This window comes from Erinaceus europaeus, chromosome 4, assembly GCF_950295315.1.
Source record: "Erinaceus europaeus chromosome 4, mEriEur2.1, whole genome shotgun sequence".
Lineage (NCBI taxonomy): Eukaryota > Metazoa > Chordata > Mammalia > Eulipotyphla > Erinaceidae > Erinaceus > Erinaceus europaeus.
In genome coordinates this window covers 27470938-27489413 of record NC_080165.1, presented here as the reverse complement: position 1 = coordinate 27489413, position 18476 = coordinate 27470938, and the positions used below count along the sequence as shown (strand labels likewise).

Here is an 18476-nt window from a genome sequence, read left to right as displayed (position 1 = left end):
CCCTGTGTTCAGTGTGGCTTTTCTGTTTTCTAATTCATCTACAATATTTTAACTTTTTTTTCTTTTTAACTTTTTATGGGGGGATTAATGGTTTTATTTTAACATTTTATTATTTATGTTGGATAAAGACGGAAATTGAAAGGCAAGGGAGAGAAAGAGAACTGTAACAATGCTTCACTGTTCATGAAGCTCCCCTCTCCCCTCAGGTGGGGACCAGGGACTTGAACCTGGGTCCTTGTGCACTGGGTCCTTGTCCAGTTGTGCCACAACCTGGTCCCTCGATTTGGCTATTCATGTTCCCAAGCATGAGTGTGGTGTCCAGTGCTGTCAGGGCACAAGACGGGGCTGGAGGTCTCTGCCTGCTTCTCTTGGTCCAGAGACCTGCATGTGGAGAGATGCTGCTCTCTGACCAAACCCCTGTAGGGCAGATGCAGATACCCCCGCCCCCGCTGTGAAGGATTCTAGATTAAGCATCTCAGGGAGCAAGACCCTTGTTCCCCCTGGCCCTAACTCCTGATGTGCCATCCCCCTGGCCATATCTGAAGTAGGCCTGGCAGAGCCTATCATCCTAGGAGCCTGGGGATCATTTGACTGCCACCTGCCCATGAAGGCTGGGGACTCCAAGGTGTTTTTTTTTGTTTGTTTGTTTTTTTTGTGTGTGCACAAGAAGCACAGAGAGGCAGAGGAAGAGATGAATGGAAAAAGCAGCACGGCACCAAAGCTTCCCTCAGTACAGTGAAGGTGAGACTTGAACCTGGGCCTCCTGCAAGGCAAAGCAGCCACCCTCCCAGTGAGCTATCTTGCCAACCCCGGTATTTGTTTTAAGCCATGAACACTCTGTCTCATTATAATCTAAACCTTGGGTCTTTCTATCTTTTTTTTTAAGTTGATAGAACAGAGAGACATTGAGAGGTGAGAGGGAAATAGAGAGACACCTATAGACCTACATTACTGCTTGTGAAGCTTCCTCCCTGTTTTTGGGGCCTGGGGGCTTGAACCTGGGTCCTTGAGTATGACAATGTGTGAGCTTTGGATTTTGTTCACAGTTCATTAGGCTTTGATTTATTTGCTTCCAGTAAATTTCAAGTGCCTTAGTTCCACCTAAAAGTTATTTTTGAGATACAGATCTCAGCTGTGCTTGTTTTCCTTTTTGCCCCCAAATCTCACTCATTCACAACATCACAGGAGCTAACTTAAGTTTGTCTGGAACAGTCTAATCTACTTTTTGCCCTCTGGTAGTTGGAGTCTTTGTTGTCCAGGGACCGTCTCAATCGCATTATCAAGTTATTTTTGGCTTCCTAGCTTTTCTAAATCCCACACTGCTGGAATGTCTCTCTTCCGCTTACATCTGTTCACAAACTAGCCATTTCCTTTCAGATTCCATGCCTCCCTCTAGAATCTAGCTTTATGTAGTCCATAGCCAAGATGCACTTAAGACAGACAGCCTCTTACCTCTTGCCTAACCACTGCACATTCAGTAGACTTGAAGTGAATGTATGTGGGATGGAAGTAAAGATGTTTCCTTCCCTGTGTAACCTGTAACCTGTGTAACATTGCCCACTCAGACTCCAGTATCTGTTTCCTTGATGTGTGCTTGTGCAAGTACACACACACACACACACACACACACGCGCGCACACACACACACACACACACACACCAGCTGCAGCAGCAGCAGCAAACATTTCAGATCATGTTTCAGCTTTCTGGGCAGCATCACTGGTTACTTATCAGGTCAGGACAGGCTGAGCTGCAGTTAAAACAAAGTGTTTTAGAGAGCCAGGCAGAGGTGCACCAGGTTAAACACACATAGCACTAAACACAGGGACCCGCATAAGACCTAGGTTCTATAGCCCTCAGGCTCCCCACCTGTGTGTGTGGGGGGGGGGCAGACACACTTCACAAGCAGTGAAGCAGGTCTGCAGGTATCTGTTTCTCTCCCTCTCTACCTCCCCCTCCCCTCTCAATTTCTCTCTGTCCTATCCAATAAAAATGAAAAATGGCCACCAGGAGCAGTGGTGTTGTGCCAGCACCAAGCCCCAGCAATAGCCCTGGAGGCAAAAAAAAAAAGTGTTTCATATACAAAGGCAAAGTAATGTGGTGACGCTCCAGAGATGCTGTCTGCAACAAAAAAATGACTCAGGACACCAACTGCTCCTGTAGCTCCACAGTCTCATCCAGCTGGTGACGCCACAGAGTTCTACAGTGGACACTCACCATTGCCTCTTCCCAGATAGTCTTATATACTGTCTTCCTAACACCCCATATATTAAAACACACTGCAAAGACACTGGTCAGTAAACAAGTCAGAATACAGAAGTATGTGGGTAAATATGATCATTTAAGATACCAAAAGTAGGTCTCAATCCCACAGAGAATTATTAGTTGGTACATCACTATTATCTCATTAGACCACAAATATTTTATAACTGATACTGTGAATGGAGGGCCCAAAGCACAATTGGAGTCCAACACAGAAGTACTAGTGCTTGGAGAGAGGCAGGATTTGTGCCAATGTGGCCAGAGTTGGAACAGCAGAGTCCCTCAACTCCATTCTATCTGGGAGAACAAAGGCAAGGTGTTTGGTTGATGGAGGCTGTTCTCACAGCTGTGAGGTGGAGCTTTAGTGTAGTTTTAATTTGCATTTCTCTAAGCTTAAGATGCAAATCAAGATACACTGAGATTCCACCTCACAACTGAGAGTATCCTCCACTAACAAGTCAGGAAATGACAAATGTTGGCAAGGTTGTGGAGAAAAAGGAACTCTGATACGCTGTTAGTGGGAGCGCAAACTGGTGCAATCCCTTTGGAAGACTGTATGGAGAGTCCTTAAAAAGAAATGAAAACGAGGGTGGGGAAGACAGCATAATGGTTATACAAAAAGGCTGTGCTGTCTGAAGCACTGAGATCCTAGGTTCAATCCCCTGCCCACCAAAGCCAGAACTGAGCAGTGCTCTGGTAAAAATTAATTAATTAAAATGAAAGTACCAAGGGTTGGGCGGTAGCGCAGCAGGTTAAGCGCACATGGCGCAAAGTGCAAGGACCGGCGTAAGGATCCCAGTTCGAGCCGTGGCTCCCCACCTGCAGGGGGGTTGCCTCATAATCAGTGAAGCAGGTCTGCAGGTGTCTATCTTTCTCTCCCCTTCTCTGTATCCCCTCCTCTCTCCATTTCTCTCTGTCCTATCCAAAAACAACATCAATGGCAACAATAACAATAATGACAACAATAAGGGCAACAAAAACGGGAAAACGGCCTCCAGGAGCAGTGAATTTATAGTGCAGGCACCAAGCCCCAGCAAATAACTCTGGTGGCAAAAATAAATAAATAAAATAAAAATTAAAAATGGAATTACCTTATGATCCAGCAATACCACTCTTAAATATTTGTCCAAAGGACATGTAAATATTAATTCCAAGGGACATATGCGCCCCTGTGTTCATGCACTATTCACAATAACCAAGAAGTAGAAGCAGCCTAAATGGACATTGACAGATGACTGGATATAGAAATTATGGGATATATACTCTATGGACTACTGCTCTGAAATTTAAAAAAAAAAGACAATATTGTGTCCTTCAGGACAAAATGAATAGAACTGGAGGTGGTTATGCTTAGTGAAGTAAAAGATGAAAGACAACTACAGGATGGTTTCACTCCTATGTGGAGTCCAGAGAACTGATACGCATGAACTTGCAAATAAAAAGTAATGGCTGAAAATAAAAAAGCTTCTTATAAGACTTCGTAAAAACTATGATGTTTGTCTTTGGGAGGTAGGAGGGTAGGGACACAGAACTGTAATCTCAAACTCTTGTTACCCACTATTAATCACAAATATAAACTGGAGGGGAAAAAAAGAAAAGTGTTTTGCAGGGCCAGGAAATTTAAGAGAAGGAACTTCAGGAAGAGAGAAAGGAATTCTACATCCCCTGGATAAGCAGGCCTCCTGAATCTGCTGAAGCTGGGGCTGGGATGTGAGCAGCTTGACGTGAGAATTACCAGTGAAGACCTATTATTATAGACACCTGACTGTAAACACCTGACTGTGGGGCTATTAGAATCACATGACTTGGGGGCCAGGTGGTAGCTCAGTGGGTTGAGCACACATGGTGCAAAGCGCAAGGACCGGAATAAGAATACTGGTTTGAGCCCCCAGCTCCCCATATGCAGGGTGGTCGCTTCATAAGCAATGAAGCAGGTCTGCAGGTGTCTATCTTTCTCTTCCTCTCTCTGTCTTCCCATCCTCTCTTGATTTCTCTCTGTGCTATCCAACAACAATGACAGCAATAACAAGAATAATGATAACAACAATAATAAACAACAAGGGCTACAAAAGGGGAAAAATAATGGACCTCCAGGAGCAGTGAATTTGTACTGCAGGCACCAGCCCCAGCAATAACCCTGGAAGCAAAAAAAAAAAAAATCACATGACTTCAGCTATAAACCTGACATAAATTTCTACCCATCCCAAAAGAAAATCAAATCAGGCCCCCTTTTTAGCCATATGTGAAACTGAATCTCCTATTAAATTCTTCAGTAAACAAAAATCAGCAAAAACTTCTAAACCCTCAAAGTAAGGGAAAGTTCCTAACAAAGGCCCAATACCCAGTATCTTTAGAAGGAATGAGAAACATTTGGCAATACAAAAATGGTTTTTAAATGGCAAAAGATAATACAAAAAATAAATTAAAAATGTAAAGCCTATATACTTCTTTTTTATCTTTTTATTTTTCATTATCTTTACTTACTTACTAGATAGACATAGCAAGAAATTGAGAGGGGAGGGGGTTAGAGAGGGAGAGAGACAGAGAGACACCTGCAGCCCTGCTTCACAACTTGTGAAGTTTCCCCTTGCAGGTGGGAGTCAGGGTCCTTGCACACTGTAACATGTACACATGTATGCTCAACTAGGTGCACCACCACCCGGCCCTATATACTTCTGTTTCACTTTCTGGGCTGACTTTTCAGATAGAAAAAGATGAGGGGCGGGACTAAATATTCTTTTAGAGCAGTGGACACTGGGTCACAAACATGGCAAAGCAGCCCACTATCCAAGTGAGCTAGCTGGCCTTTCCAAGGCTTATGTTTACTTCAGGGAAAACACCCACAATTTGATAGAAAGAGAATAAACAACGAATAGAAAAATAAAAAGCACAGAGGACCTAGTGGGGGTTGTATTATTATATGGGAAACTAAGAAATGTTATGCATGTGCAAACTATTGTATTTACTGTTGAATGTAAAACATCAATTCCCCAATAAAGAAATTTAAAAGAAGAAGAAGAAGAGGAGGAAGAAGGAGGAGGAGGAGGAGGAGGAGGAGGAGAAAAAGAAAAGGCACACCCAGAGACAGTCCTCACAAGGAATCAAAATGATAACTACACCTGTGAAAACAGTAGACTGTCAGAAAAGTCATGATATAGTTTTCTGGTTTTCTATGTAAAAATGTGTCACAACCCAATACCTCTGTGCACACCAGGCCCAGAAGGAGGTAGTTGTGGGGGAGGTAAGGTGAATAATGAGATACCCTTTAGGGTTGTCAGACTGGCAATAAGTTAATCTATCCATCTATTGTTAGCAGTGGTTTAAGGAAAAGGCACCCTTTGGCACTGCTGCCAGAAATTAGAATTATTATGATCTCTGTTGAAAGCAACCAGAAAATATCCATTAACATTAAAAAATACATAGATGTGTTGACCCAGCAAGGGTGGTATGGAGTGGAAAGAAAGGGGTGTTTATCAACTGGGACACAGCCTCTGCTGTGGGCAAGTACGTGGCAAACAATCTGTTCTCCAGGAGAAAAATGCACATGTGTAACTAGCATTTATGGCAACATTTACTGACATAAAGAAAGTGCGGGGGCAGATGGTAGTGCACCAGGTTAAGAGCACATAGTACAAAGCACAAGGACCGTGCAAGGATCTGGGTTTGAGCCTCCGGCTCCCTACCTGCAGGGGTTCGCTTCATAAGTGGCAAAGCAAGTCTACAGGTGTCTATCTTTCTCTCCTGCTCTGTTTTCGCCTCCTCTCTCAATTTCTCTCCGTCCTATCCTATAACAAACCAAAAAAGAAAAAATGGAAAAGGATAAAATGCCTCCACCCAGAGTAGTGGATTTGTAGTGCCAGTACCGAGCCCCAGTAATAACCCTGGAGGCAAAATAATTTTTTTTAAAAATAAATAAAAAGAAAGGCGTCAACAGATAGCACATGGAGTAGGGTACCTACATTGCCATGTGCACAGTCCAGGTTCAAAGCCCAGTGGTCACAGAAGGTGCTGTGGCACTCACGGAAGCTCCAGCGCTTTAAGGTCTCTCCCTCCCTCTCTGCTATGGGGTCTCTCTCTCTCTCTCTCTCTCTCTCTCTCTCTCTCATATATGAAGAAGAAGATATGAGAGAGAGAGAGAAATGAATAGGAAATAATAGAATAGGAAAGAGGATAGAATAGGAGAATAAAGAATAGGAAAGCTGATATATATACATGAGAGCGAGAGACTACCTGAAACAATAAAATCACACATGTGCAAGGTCCTGATTACTCCTCCAAAAAGAAAAAAGAGTGGGCACAAAATTTATAAATATTAAAGAAAAAACTCTTTATTCTAAATTTTATATAGTCAGTGTTTTTCCCCCTGGAATGTTTATATTGATTTTTGCAAAACTCTCTGTAACCAACCTTTAGTTGCAACTGACAAGTAAATGTAGTCTAACATGAACTGATGTTTTCCTTTTTGCTAGAAAGTATGATGGAAATGAAACAAAGACGATGTATGTCAAAACTGTACTCATTCGCCCACGGGGTGAGTACTCTCTTTGTTGAATTGAATAATAGTTTTCAAATCCTGGAAGACTATATCCTCAATATTTTTGTCCTATTCACAATGCAGTAGCTATAGAAATGGCACACTCTTAAGCCGAGTTTTCATTGTTAATGTTTCTTAAGCAGGTTAGTGATATGAATGTCTGGATTAGTTGGGAGTCCACTTAAAGTATACGATCTTTCTATGAAACTGTCTTTTTGTATTTTCCGTTTTTTCTCAGAGCTAGAAGTTCTCCTTTAGATAAGGTAATAAAAAAATGAGCATGTTATTTGTAAATTGATGCTTTGTAACTAGCAATAACTTGAAATAGTAGAATACTCAGTAAGCTTCATCTTAGTCTTATGAAAATGTGTTTCTTTTCACTATTTTTTGAACCTATAGTTACATGGGTTTTCAAGATATTGTAAGTTATTTTCTTCTTTTCAGAGATGCTTCTTTGGGGCTACTTTGTTTTTTGAAGTGTAGTCTATGAAGGGTAACATTGTTTTTTTAAAATAAGGCTTCTTTCTTTCTCTCTTTCTCTTTTTCTTTCATGCAGTGCCAGGAAATGAACCCAGAACCTCATATATTGTGTGATGTCACTGAATCACCTCCCCAGCCCATTTATTATTATTATTATTATTATTTTAATTTCTTTTTTTTCCTTTTTTGCCCTTCTTGTTTATCATCATTGTTGTTATTATTGTTGTTGTTGTTGCTGCCATTGTTGTTGGATAGGACAGAGAGAAATCGAGAGACATGGGGAAGACAGAGAGGGGGAGAGAAAGATAGACACCTGCAGACCTGCTTCACTGCCTGTGAAGTGACTCCCCTGTAGGTGGGGAGCCAGGGGCTCGAACCGGGATCCTTATACCAGTCCTTGTGCTTTGCGCCATATGCACTTAACCCTCTGTGTCACTGCCCTCCCCCCCCCAGCCCCACCCCATTTTTTTAATCCTATAGCTTTTGAGAGAAAGTGGGAAGGTGGAGGGCAAGGACCCAAAGCATTGCTCCATCAGCCATGGTGTTCTCATGGTGCTATTGATGGTGCTCCCAAGAACTGCCAGGAATTGAACCCAAGGTCCTCACTTATGAAAAGCATGAGCTTTACCTGCTGAACCATCACCTAGCTCTATGTTTCCTTTAACTGTGGTTTGATGTCTTGTTCCAGCTCCAAGAGAGGCCGTTTCATTTTGTAGAATTATTTCTAAAAGCACACGGACTGTTTTGCATATGAGTGTGAATGCAAATTCATTGTATATCACCCCCTGTAATGTTGACTGTGGAAGGAATACTGAATAAGAATAATGTCAGTTCTAAACTGAAAAGCTAGAAGGGTTTGGATTTGTTTGCTGTTGTTGTTGTTGTTTGTTTGTTTTTACTTTTTTAAAAAAAAACTGTTATTTATAAAGTAGAAGTACTGACAAGACTATAGGATAAGAGGGGTACATTTCCACAGAATACCCACTCCCGGAGCTACATATCAATTCCCTCCTTTGATAGCTTCCCTATTCTTTATCCCTCTGGGAGTATGGACCCAGGATCATTGTGGGGTGCTGAAGGTGAAAGGTCTGGCTTCTGTAATTGCTTCGCTACTGCACCTGGGTGTTGACAGGTTGATCCATACTCCCAGCCTGTCTCTCTCTTTCCCTAGTGGGGCAGGGGTCTGGGGAGGTGGGGCTCTAAGACACATGGTGGGGTCGTCTGCCCAGGGAAATCAGGTTGGCATCATGGTAGCATCTGGAACCTGGTGGCTGAAAAAGAGTAGATATAAAGCAGAACAAATTGTTAACTAATCATGAACCTAAAGGCAAGAATATTGCAGATGAAGATTTGGGGTCTCCGTTATGGAAAAAGCTAATAGGTCTGTTTTAGGTATGTCCCAAAGGGCTTATGACTTTACTAGTTCTTGCCTGCGCCTGACATCTAATATGCAGATGAACCCAGGTTATTGTCTGGGGAAATGGTGTCATAGTTGAAAAAAGGGCCAGAAAGCTGGATCAGGGAAGAGAATAGCTCCCAAATATGGGGAAAGTATATACATAGTAACTGTAAATCCCATCGATTTGATCTGGAGTCCATATTCAGCACAGGAGCCTATGTAACCTCTGCATCCCAGTAAGTCTGAGCTCGCATTCTGTGGTCACAGCTAGGAACATTCTAGGCTGCACTAATTTCAGGACTCATCTTCCTCGGGTAGTAGGTAGAATGTATTGTCCAACCTCCCTTTGGAGAATGGAACATTCCCTAGCATTATTGATCTACATTGAGGGCTCCTATAGGAGCCCTCAAAGGGGTCCATTATGTTGTTCCTGATGGAAATGACCAGTGACAGTGGAGAGAGGGATCTGTTAGAGATCTAGTCTGTGTGGGAATCCCTGACTAGGGCCCCACATGATGGCATGGCCTGGTAGTGACTAAAGAGTCATCATTAAAGTATGCCAGTCTCTTGACCCTTATTTAGCTTTTGTAGCCCTTGCTTTGTCTGACAAGGTTAGCTTTAGAGTGATTCAGGGAAGTGTAGTAGGAGGTAGGTGAGGAGGGTATCTAGGTCTAAGTAGAAACTGTTTCATTAGGTACTCTATGGTGTCTTTTTAGGTCTTTCTGCTTGCTTGCTTCATTTATTGACTCACTGCAAATTATTGTGCACTTTTGCTTTAAGGTACATATTTTCTCCTAACTTATGGAGACATGTACATATGCCCTATCTCATGGGCCCTTGTCTATATCTAGGTTTTGAGGTTTGTTAAGAAGCACACCACCTGAAATGGAATTAAGGAGTCCTATGAGCTAAGAAAGGTCTTACCAGAGTTATTAAACTGAAGGGTTGACAATCCCTGCCTGAAGTCTCTGGACACAGTCTGAAGTAACACATGCTGAGGTGGTACTGACTGCATTGATTAGGCTGGGATCAGCAGATGCAGTATCAGTTTGTATGAATTGAGATAAGCATGCAGGAAAGTGAGCCCTGCCCTAGAGGTTCCAGGACTGGGAGATGTATTAAAGTTTAAGAAGGCAATAGATAGTTATTGCTATAACCAAAATATTTGGCAATTGTGCTAACTTTGAAAGTCCCATTGTTAGGATTTACTTTATCATACAAGACCTCACCATAATTTATGTCCTTTTATGCTATTTATGTATAACTGTATCTTATAAAGTAACGCCACCAGTTACTTCTGTTCTCCCTGGTCTAAGCTTTTAGGAGATTTAATATGTCAAAGAACAAGCCATTATTAGAAATGTATTAGCAATGTGAGCCCACTGTTAAAATTCAATCTGGTTACCAATTTTAAGTCTTAAGTGCTTAGACTGAAAGAACATATGCTCAGTCTATCAAAAGTTTGAGACATTCAATCCATTTTCCCCTCATATTAATTAAATAGTTATTTGTGAGACTGTAAGTTAATAGGAGTGTATATTAACACCATTCCCACCACTAAAGGCCTGTGTCCCTCTGCCACCCCACCCCCCCAGTGGAGCTGAACATCTACCCTCACCCTCCACCCAGAGATTTTTACTTTGGTGCCATACTCCAAACTCGGTCAGATTCTGCTTTCAGTTTCCCTTCCTATTCTTCTTTCTCAACTTCTGTTTATGAAAGGGATCATCCCAAATTCAACTTGTCTGTCTGACTTATCTCACTTAACATAATTCCTCTAGCTCCATCCAAGATGGGTCAGAGAAGGTGGGCTAATTGTTCTTAATAGCTGTGTAGTATTCCATTGTGTAAATATATCAGGGATTCCATTGTGTAAATATATCAAGGCTCAGATTTCTCTTTTGTTGGCTGTCTAGACTTAAAAAGAAACATCAACTATGGGGGTTGGGTGGTAGTGCAGCAGGTTAAGCACACAGGGCGCAAAGCACAAGGACCAGTGTAAGGATCCTGGTTCAAGCCCCCGCTCCCCACTTGCAGGGGAGTTGCTTCAAAGGCAGTGAAGCAGGTCTGTATGTGTCTATATTTTTCTCCCCTTCTTTGTTCCCCCCCCTCAATTTCTCTCTGTCCTATCAAACAAGGGTGACAACAATAACAACAAGAGCAACAAAAGGGAAAAAAATTAAAATGCTAAAAAAAAAATCAACTCTTTTTACTTTTAAATTTTTGTTTTGGGGGTTAATGGTTTACAGAATAGTCTTTAGCATATAAGCACATCTCCCCTTGACTGGTGTCTAGGAGACATACCAGGACCCCAATGTTCCTTCAGCCTGTCCCTTGCCCAGAGCACTTTGCTTGGGTGCAATATGACACACACATCCAACTCTAACTTATGTCCTCCCTTACTGTCCTTTATTCTTTTTTTTTCATTTTTATTATTGATTTAATATTGATTTATAAAATTATAACAGGAGTATAATTCCACACCTCCCCACCACCAGAGTTCTGTGTCCCCACTCCCTCCACTGGAGACTGTATTAGTTCTCCTAAGATCATAGAAATAGATTAACTATTATTTCTATGACTACCTATCTATATTTAAATATATAAGCCCTTCTGTGGCATATTTCTATTTTTTCTATCCTGCCTTAGAAAAAAATTTTCCTGGGAGTTGTGGGTTAAGCACACGTGGCGCAAAGCGCAAGGATCAGCAAAAGGATCCCAGTTCAAGCTCCCAGCTCCCCACCTGCAGGGGAGTCACTTCACAGGCGGTGAAGCAGGTCTGTAGGTGTCTATCTTTCTCTCTCCCTCTCTGTCTTCACCTCTTCTCTCCATTTCTCTCTGTCCTATCCAACAATGACGACAACAATAACTACAACAATAAAACAAGGGCAACAAAAGAGAATAAATAAATATTTTTAAATTTTTTTTTCTCTTTGCATAAATGGAAAAACTATGTGGCATTTCTTTGTTGACCTCAGCCAATGAACTGATCTGATAGTGTCAAGTCAGGTTCAAAAAATTCATGTGCATCTTGGTTTATGTAGAATTATAATCTGTGAGCAACAGTGACTAAGTCACTGCAAGTGCTGTAACTTACAGATTCTCCCCCTACTCCTTTTCAACACCCATTAGACACTCAGCTGTGTAAACCAACATTGAACTAGTGCAACCATATACTTTTGCAGTGAAATATGTGCCATTTACCTGAGACAGACCAAAGGTTAATTTATCAAGGTTATTGCTACCTGCTTTAGCCGAGTATAATGGAAGATCTTTTATATACAATTATAATAGATGGAAAATAAACCAGCCTACAAAGCCTTGTTTTTAAAAAAGCTTAAACTGTGTGCAAAGGTTTTAGTCCAAATTGTATAGGATAAGTCAAACCTAAGCTGCAATCTGTTTATCAATATGAATGAATTTTCTCTAAGCATGGTCGGTCGTGTTGACAACAAGTTTTAAAAAGAGAAAAAGCGATGGAAATCATCCAAAAACTCAACAAAATGCAAACAGGACCTCTTCAAAGAATTGAAACAAATGAATTTGCAAATAAACAGAAAAAAAAAAGGAAGAGACTGAAGAAAAGGAGGAAGATAAGAGAACCAAATTGTCTCTGTACTTTATGAGATCTATGGTGATTATAGCAGAGGGTTGGGGTCACAAAACCTTATGGTGGGTGTGATATGGAGCTATATCATTGTAATCTTATATTCTTGCAAACAATGATCAAATCACTAATACAATTACGTTAAATTGAAAACACTTAAAAATTAAAAAAAAAAGAAAAGAGTTGATGTTTTTAAGTCTAGACAGCCAGCAAAACAGAAAGCTGAGCCCTGATTTGTAATGTGTGTCCATTTCTATGGTCTGTGCCTTTTCCCTATTGTCTCCTACATAATGCGTGTGGTCACTGACTTGGGGAGTGATACATAGAAGCAGACTTCTAATACTATTTACAATTAATTTAAATAACTTGGAAAGCACCAACAACAGTGAAGTAACCAGGAAGTAATTGACTTTGAGTATTTTATTATTTTTGTTTTAATAGGCTGTGCTTAATCATACATTTATAAAATAATTATTCTTATACTGGCTGCATTTAATAACCAGCTTGTAAAATTCCTGAAACGCTCACAATAACTTTCCACAAGATTGTCTGTGCAGGCTCCAGTGCCTCTGGGAATGACTAACTAATAGGAAATGGCCACAATGTGGCTTTTTATGCAACTATTGAAAAGACAAAATTGGAGCTTTCCTGGGGGTTTGGGGGAGTTTTCACATGAAATTGCTGAAGAAGAAAAGCAAAACACAGGATGGGCAGTGGTGCACCTGGTTGAACACATACATTACCATTCACAATTCATGGTTCATGGCCCTGCTCCCCACCTGCAGGACTGAAGCATCACAAGCAGTGACGCAGTGTTATAGGTCCATCTCTCTCTCTCTCTCTTTCTCTCTCTCTCTCTCCCTCCCTCCCTGTCTCTCTCTCACTCTCTCTCTCTCTCCCTCTCCCTGTCTCTCCATCTCTCTCTCTCTTTCTCTCTCTCTCCCTCTCTCCCTCCCTCTCTCTCTCTCTCCCTCTCTCCCTGTCTCTCCATCTCTCTCTCTCTCTCTCTCTCTTTCTCTCTCCCTCAATCTCTCTCAGTCCTATTAAATTAAAAATAACAAAAAAATATGAAACACAGAAAAAGCAAAACACATACAAGAAAGTAAAATACTAGAACCATTTTTGTGCCACATGACCAACCCCCACCCCCAAACAAAACCTCCACGTCTGTGTCAATCCCTTTTGATAAATGAGTGCACGGGTATTCGGGTAAATAAGGTGGCGAGGCTTGGGAGCATGGGGTGTGCTGTGTGGGAAGGAGGAAAAGGAGCCAAGTCAAACAGAAGAAGAGAACACTGCCAAGGAGACAGCCTGCACAGACGTGAACACATCTTGGCATTGAGGTATGATGAGTGCGCATGTGTGCACGTCATTAAAATGAGTTTCAAGCCAGGGCCTCAGTGGACAGTTGTTTAGGCTATCAATTGTCGTGTAACAGCCCCCCCCCCACACACACGTATATACACACAAACACACAACTTAGTTGCCTAAAAGACCATTTCCCACTGGGTTGAACATATGGCTTGCTCAGTTTCGTGTGGCGCTGCTGGAGGGACCAGGGTGACAAGGGTGGGGATGGCTGGAGGGAGGTGTCTCCTCAACACATACACTATGTGGCAGTGTGGACACAGGCTGCAGGCTGGGATCTGGTGCATGATCAAGAGTGACCACAGGAGGGATGGGGCTGTATGGCAGAGGGGCTATCAAGTTAGGAGCATAGTTTTCCTCATGGGGGTGCTCTGCATGTGGCTGCCTGGGCTTCCCCAAGGCCTGCTGATTGGGTGTGAGGAACAGTTGAGCAAGGAAAGAAGTGACAGAGTCAGTAACATGAAGAGAGGAGACAGGAGGTCAGATTAGGAGTGGCCCTGTAGGCGACCATACACGGTGAAGATGTGGGCTTGCATGTTAGTTGAAAGGCAGAGCCTTTGCCAGATTATGAGCAGAGTGACACACTCCTTTAAAGGACAGTTCTGAGCTCTGCAGAGAAATGGCTGTGGGGTGGGGACCAGGATGACAGCACCAGTGAGGAAACCGGGCACTAGTGGTCCCTTCCTGCACAAGCTGTGCAGACATGGCCAGTGTGACTCCCCAGTGGACTGGATGCAGACATGAGGAAGAGGCAGCTGGACAGGGACTCATGGCTGGAGCAACTTCAGGGTGAGGTTGCTTCCAAGGGAGGCTGGGAGAGAGGGTGTTCTATGGCATATGCAGTGAGCTTGAGAAGAGGGGCTTTGCCATCCAAAGGGAATTGTCAGAATGGAAGCAGCCAGAAATCTTGCTAAAGGATCAGGGAGGCAGCAACATGCTGCCTGAATCTTCAAGGTCTTGGGTTCTGTCCCTGGCACCACCGCAAGCCAAAACTGAGCAGTGCTTTGCTCTTCCCTCTCTCTCTCTCACTCTCCCTCTTCCCCCCCCCACTGTGTGTGTGTGTTTCCCTCTGTCTCTCTCATTAAAATAAAATAAATACTTTTAAAAATAGCAACAACAACTCCTAGTAGGTTGGGAATACTGTGAAAGAAAAGGGATGGATGGAAGGAAGGAAGGAAGGAAGGAAGGAAAGGAGGAAGGTAGGAAGGAAGGAAGGGAAAGGAAAGGGAAGGAAAGGAAGAAAGAAAGAAAGAGAGAGAAGAAAGAAAAAAGAGAGAGAAAGCAAGAAGAAAGAAAGAAAGAAAGAAAGAAAGAGAAAGGAAGGAAGGAAGGAAGGAAGGAAGGAAGGAAGGAAGGAAGGAAGGATGGATGGAAGGAAGGAAGAAAAGAAAGAAGGAAGTCATCCTGACTGGAGGTAAGGACAGAGGTCCAGTTTGAGGTTATATTATGGGGTTCATTGGCCTCTCAACGGTGTTTATAGACAGGGTCACCAAAGCAGTGGCAGTTAATAAGATGAAACAAAATCCAGGAATTGAGTCCTGGGATTCACCAAAGTGTTTAAGGCCAAAGAGAGAGGAAGAGGAGGTGGCAGAGTGAGGAGGGACTAGCAGAAAGGCAAGAGGAAGTTGTGGCATGGGGTGAGGGGACCCTAGGGATGAAAGAAGCACATGTGACCAGAAGAAGACAGGGACCCACTGGTAAAGGCAGAGGCCACTGGTGTCCCAGACGCTACTGACACTAGCTGAGGTCTGGCACTCAGTCTCAAGTAGGGGGATCACTGATGACTTCATTCAGAGCAGTGTTTCAGGAGGCTGTGGAGTCAGGAGCCTTTTATGGGGGAGAAGGAGCCAGGGAACACGGGCAGGAGATTTGCCTTCCAGAGGAGGGGAGAGCACCACGGCAGTGGAGAAGAGGAGCCTTTGTGAAGACGAGGACGCCAAGCCGGGGATGTCCTGAGACTAGCCTTGGTGGACAGGGGCCAAGTGCAGGGCAGGGAACAAGGCCCAGCGTGACCTGTGCCTGGCAGCCTCTGGTGGGGACCACGCCGTGCCCCTGCTTGCCCCGTGCAGAAAAAAAAAAAGGGTAGGAGCACAGGGAGGCACAGTCTTCGTCAGAAGCAATGCAAGTCCTTTTAAAAGAACATCCTGAACGCTGCGGGGGCAGGCACCCCGCCTTCCCGTTAATTGCTCAGAAAAGAACCAAGGGCCTGGCAAACGTTCAAGCCTAACTCCAGTGCAGGAGGCGGCAAGACGTGACATGAACGAGGAATCTGCCGCAGGAGCCTGCAAGGCAGGGACAGACGGGCTCTCGCTTGAGATGTCTATTTGTGGCTCCCCGGTTTAATTTCTGAATATGAGGATGAATAAATATTGGTCTTTCCTCCTGCAGCCTTTTCCATCTGGGCGGCAGTTGAACCGAGTAGATGCTGTCACCTCTCGTATTCTGCAACCATGGAGAGACGGGGCCCGGGGAACGAAAGGGCACTACCTGGCATCTCACAGAAAGGTGGGCGCCAGATGGGAAGGGCAGAGTCACCCCCACCCACACCCCCCCCCACACACACACAGCTGCTTTTGTCTCTTCAACGCTCCCACAAGTCCTTGTTTGGCCACTGCTTGGATGCCACCCCTGATGGGGAGCTTTCTACTGCCAAGTGGTTGGTTCCACTGTCGCATGGTTTGGAACATTAGAAAAGTCTTCCATTTGCCACATTTCAGACTTGAATCCCTGGAATCTACTGTTGTAGTTTTGGAGCACAGTGAGACCCGCAGGGTCTCTGAGCCTGACAACGAGGGAAAGAAAAGGGGCTGGGTGTTGAGCACACATATTACTATGTATAAGGAACTGGGTTTGAGCCCCCGTCCCCACCTGCAGGGGGAAAGCATTGCAAGTGGTGAAGCACAGCTGCAGGTGTCTCTCTGTCTCTTTATCTTCTCCTTCCCTCTCAATTTCTGGCTGGCTCTAAGCAATAAATAAAGATAATTTTTAAAAATGAAACACAGTTCTCTTTATTAAAAGAGAGAGAGGAAAACTTATGCTGACAGCAAAAGGAAAGCAAAGAGGAAATACCACCTATGTCTTCTGCAGCAAGTATACATTGACTGTGGCTGACGTAAAGACTATGGGGGGAGAGGGAACATAGTCCTGGCTGATTCCCATTGGTGACCTGGTGTTACCAAGCTGACACCTACAGAATGAGCCAGGCCTATGGACATCAGAGAGGACAACTCAACATTCTGGACAGCAGGAGGCAGTGTGGAGTTCTGGGGTTCCTGCTGACTTCACCCCTAGAGTGAACAGCATCCTGATATCCTGGGGGTCCCAGGATCAGAAACTGCAGCATGGTGACTAAGCAGCAAGTAGAGGCTTCCTCTGAGTCTGGGGAGAATGGGCTAGGGCTGTGTCCCCCCATCTCCTCACCCCTTGCTGCACCCACCACCTGCTCTCCATCTCCCCCCGTGATCTTACCATGTGCAAAGACCCAAGTTTGAGTTCTCAGCCACCACATGGGAGCACCAGGCAAAGAAGAAGCACCAAATGGTAGAGCTGTGCTGGGGCGCTCACACCTCTCTCTCTGTCTCTCCTTTCATTCCTGCCTTTAACCTTAAACTAGAATGTTATTTTATTTTATTTTATTTTTTACCAGAGCACTGCTCAACTCTGGTTTATGGTGGTGCAGGGGATTGAACCCGAGACTTTTGGAGCTGAAGGCATGAGAGTCCCTTTGCATAACTATTATGCTATCTAGCCCTGCTCCTTGCTTTAACCTTCATCCTTTTTTTTTAAAGATTTATTTATTTTTTTAATATTTTCTTATTGGATAGAGACACAGAGAGAAATCAAGAGGGAAGGAGGAAATGGGGAGAGAAAGAAACAATTTGCAGTCCTGCTTCACCACTCATGAAACTTTCCCCCTACAGGCAGAGACCCAGGACTTGAATCTAAGTCCTTGTACACTGTACTGTGTGTGCCAAGCCAGTTGCTCCAGCACCTAGGCTTCACCTTCGTCTCTAGAAAGAAAGAGAAAAAAAGCTGGGAGCAGTAGACCTGTGCAGGCACCAAGTCCTAGCAAAAGCCCTAGCAGTAAATAGTAACAATAATAATGATAATAAGCAATAGTATATGCTAGCAGCACTGCTCAGGCCGGCACCTAGTAGGAACTCATGAGGTAGTTACAGAATATAAACACTTTCATGTACCTTCAGTCTCAACAGTAACCACAGTGACAGATACCAATCACAAGGCACTTGTGCCTGAAGCCAATGCTCCTTGCTCACCGTCTTATTCCTGCCGTCAGAGGCAATCTGAAAGTGAGTAGCCACATGCGTGCAAAGGGTTTCCCACCATGTGAAAGGTCACCTGGACACAGTCACAAGCCCATGGGGACAACCTCCGGCAGACCACACACACTGGAGATGCTGGCCCCGCTGCCCCTACCTGGAAGGCATAGCCCTTGCCCTCTGCCCATGCATCTGCCAGAGAGCCAGCACCCAGCCACCTTCCTCCTGGCTTCTCCTGGGAGGGCCATGTTGACCTGGGAGAAACTGTGCCATCCAGAAAAACTGCATTTAAAAGCCTTTGTCTTCAACCAAGATCTGGAGCTAAGTGTCCACCCAACAGAGAACAAGCCAACACCACGTGCTACCCCTGGGAACCGCCCAAGGCGCCTTCCGGCTGGGTTCACATCTCTGGGCCTGGACTCTCACCACACTTGTTCCACAGGCTCTCATCAGAGGTGTCTGCCTAGTGCGTACCTCAATCTCCATCTCAGCATAGCCGAGTCCTATGCAATTTGAAACCGTGTCAGCTACAGAGCAAGTTGAGCC

The 18476-nt window shown here is 44.0% G+C and overlaps 1 long non-coding RNA gene across 1 annotated transcript in view; it reads left to right on the top strand.

Annotated features, from left to right (window-relative positions):
• Positions 1 to 14290: 14290 nt before the first annotated feature.
• LOC132538020 (uncharacterized) overlaps positions 14291 to 18476 on the top strand; it is a 33543-nt gene continuing 29357 nt past the window's right edge. Inside the window, exon 1 of the long non-coding RNA XR_009549429.1 lies at positions 14291 to 14439. This is a non-coding gene — a long non-coding RNA (uncharacterized LOC132538020). The remainder of the gene's footprint in view (positions 14440 to 18476) is intronic.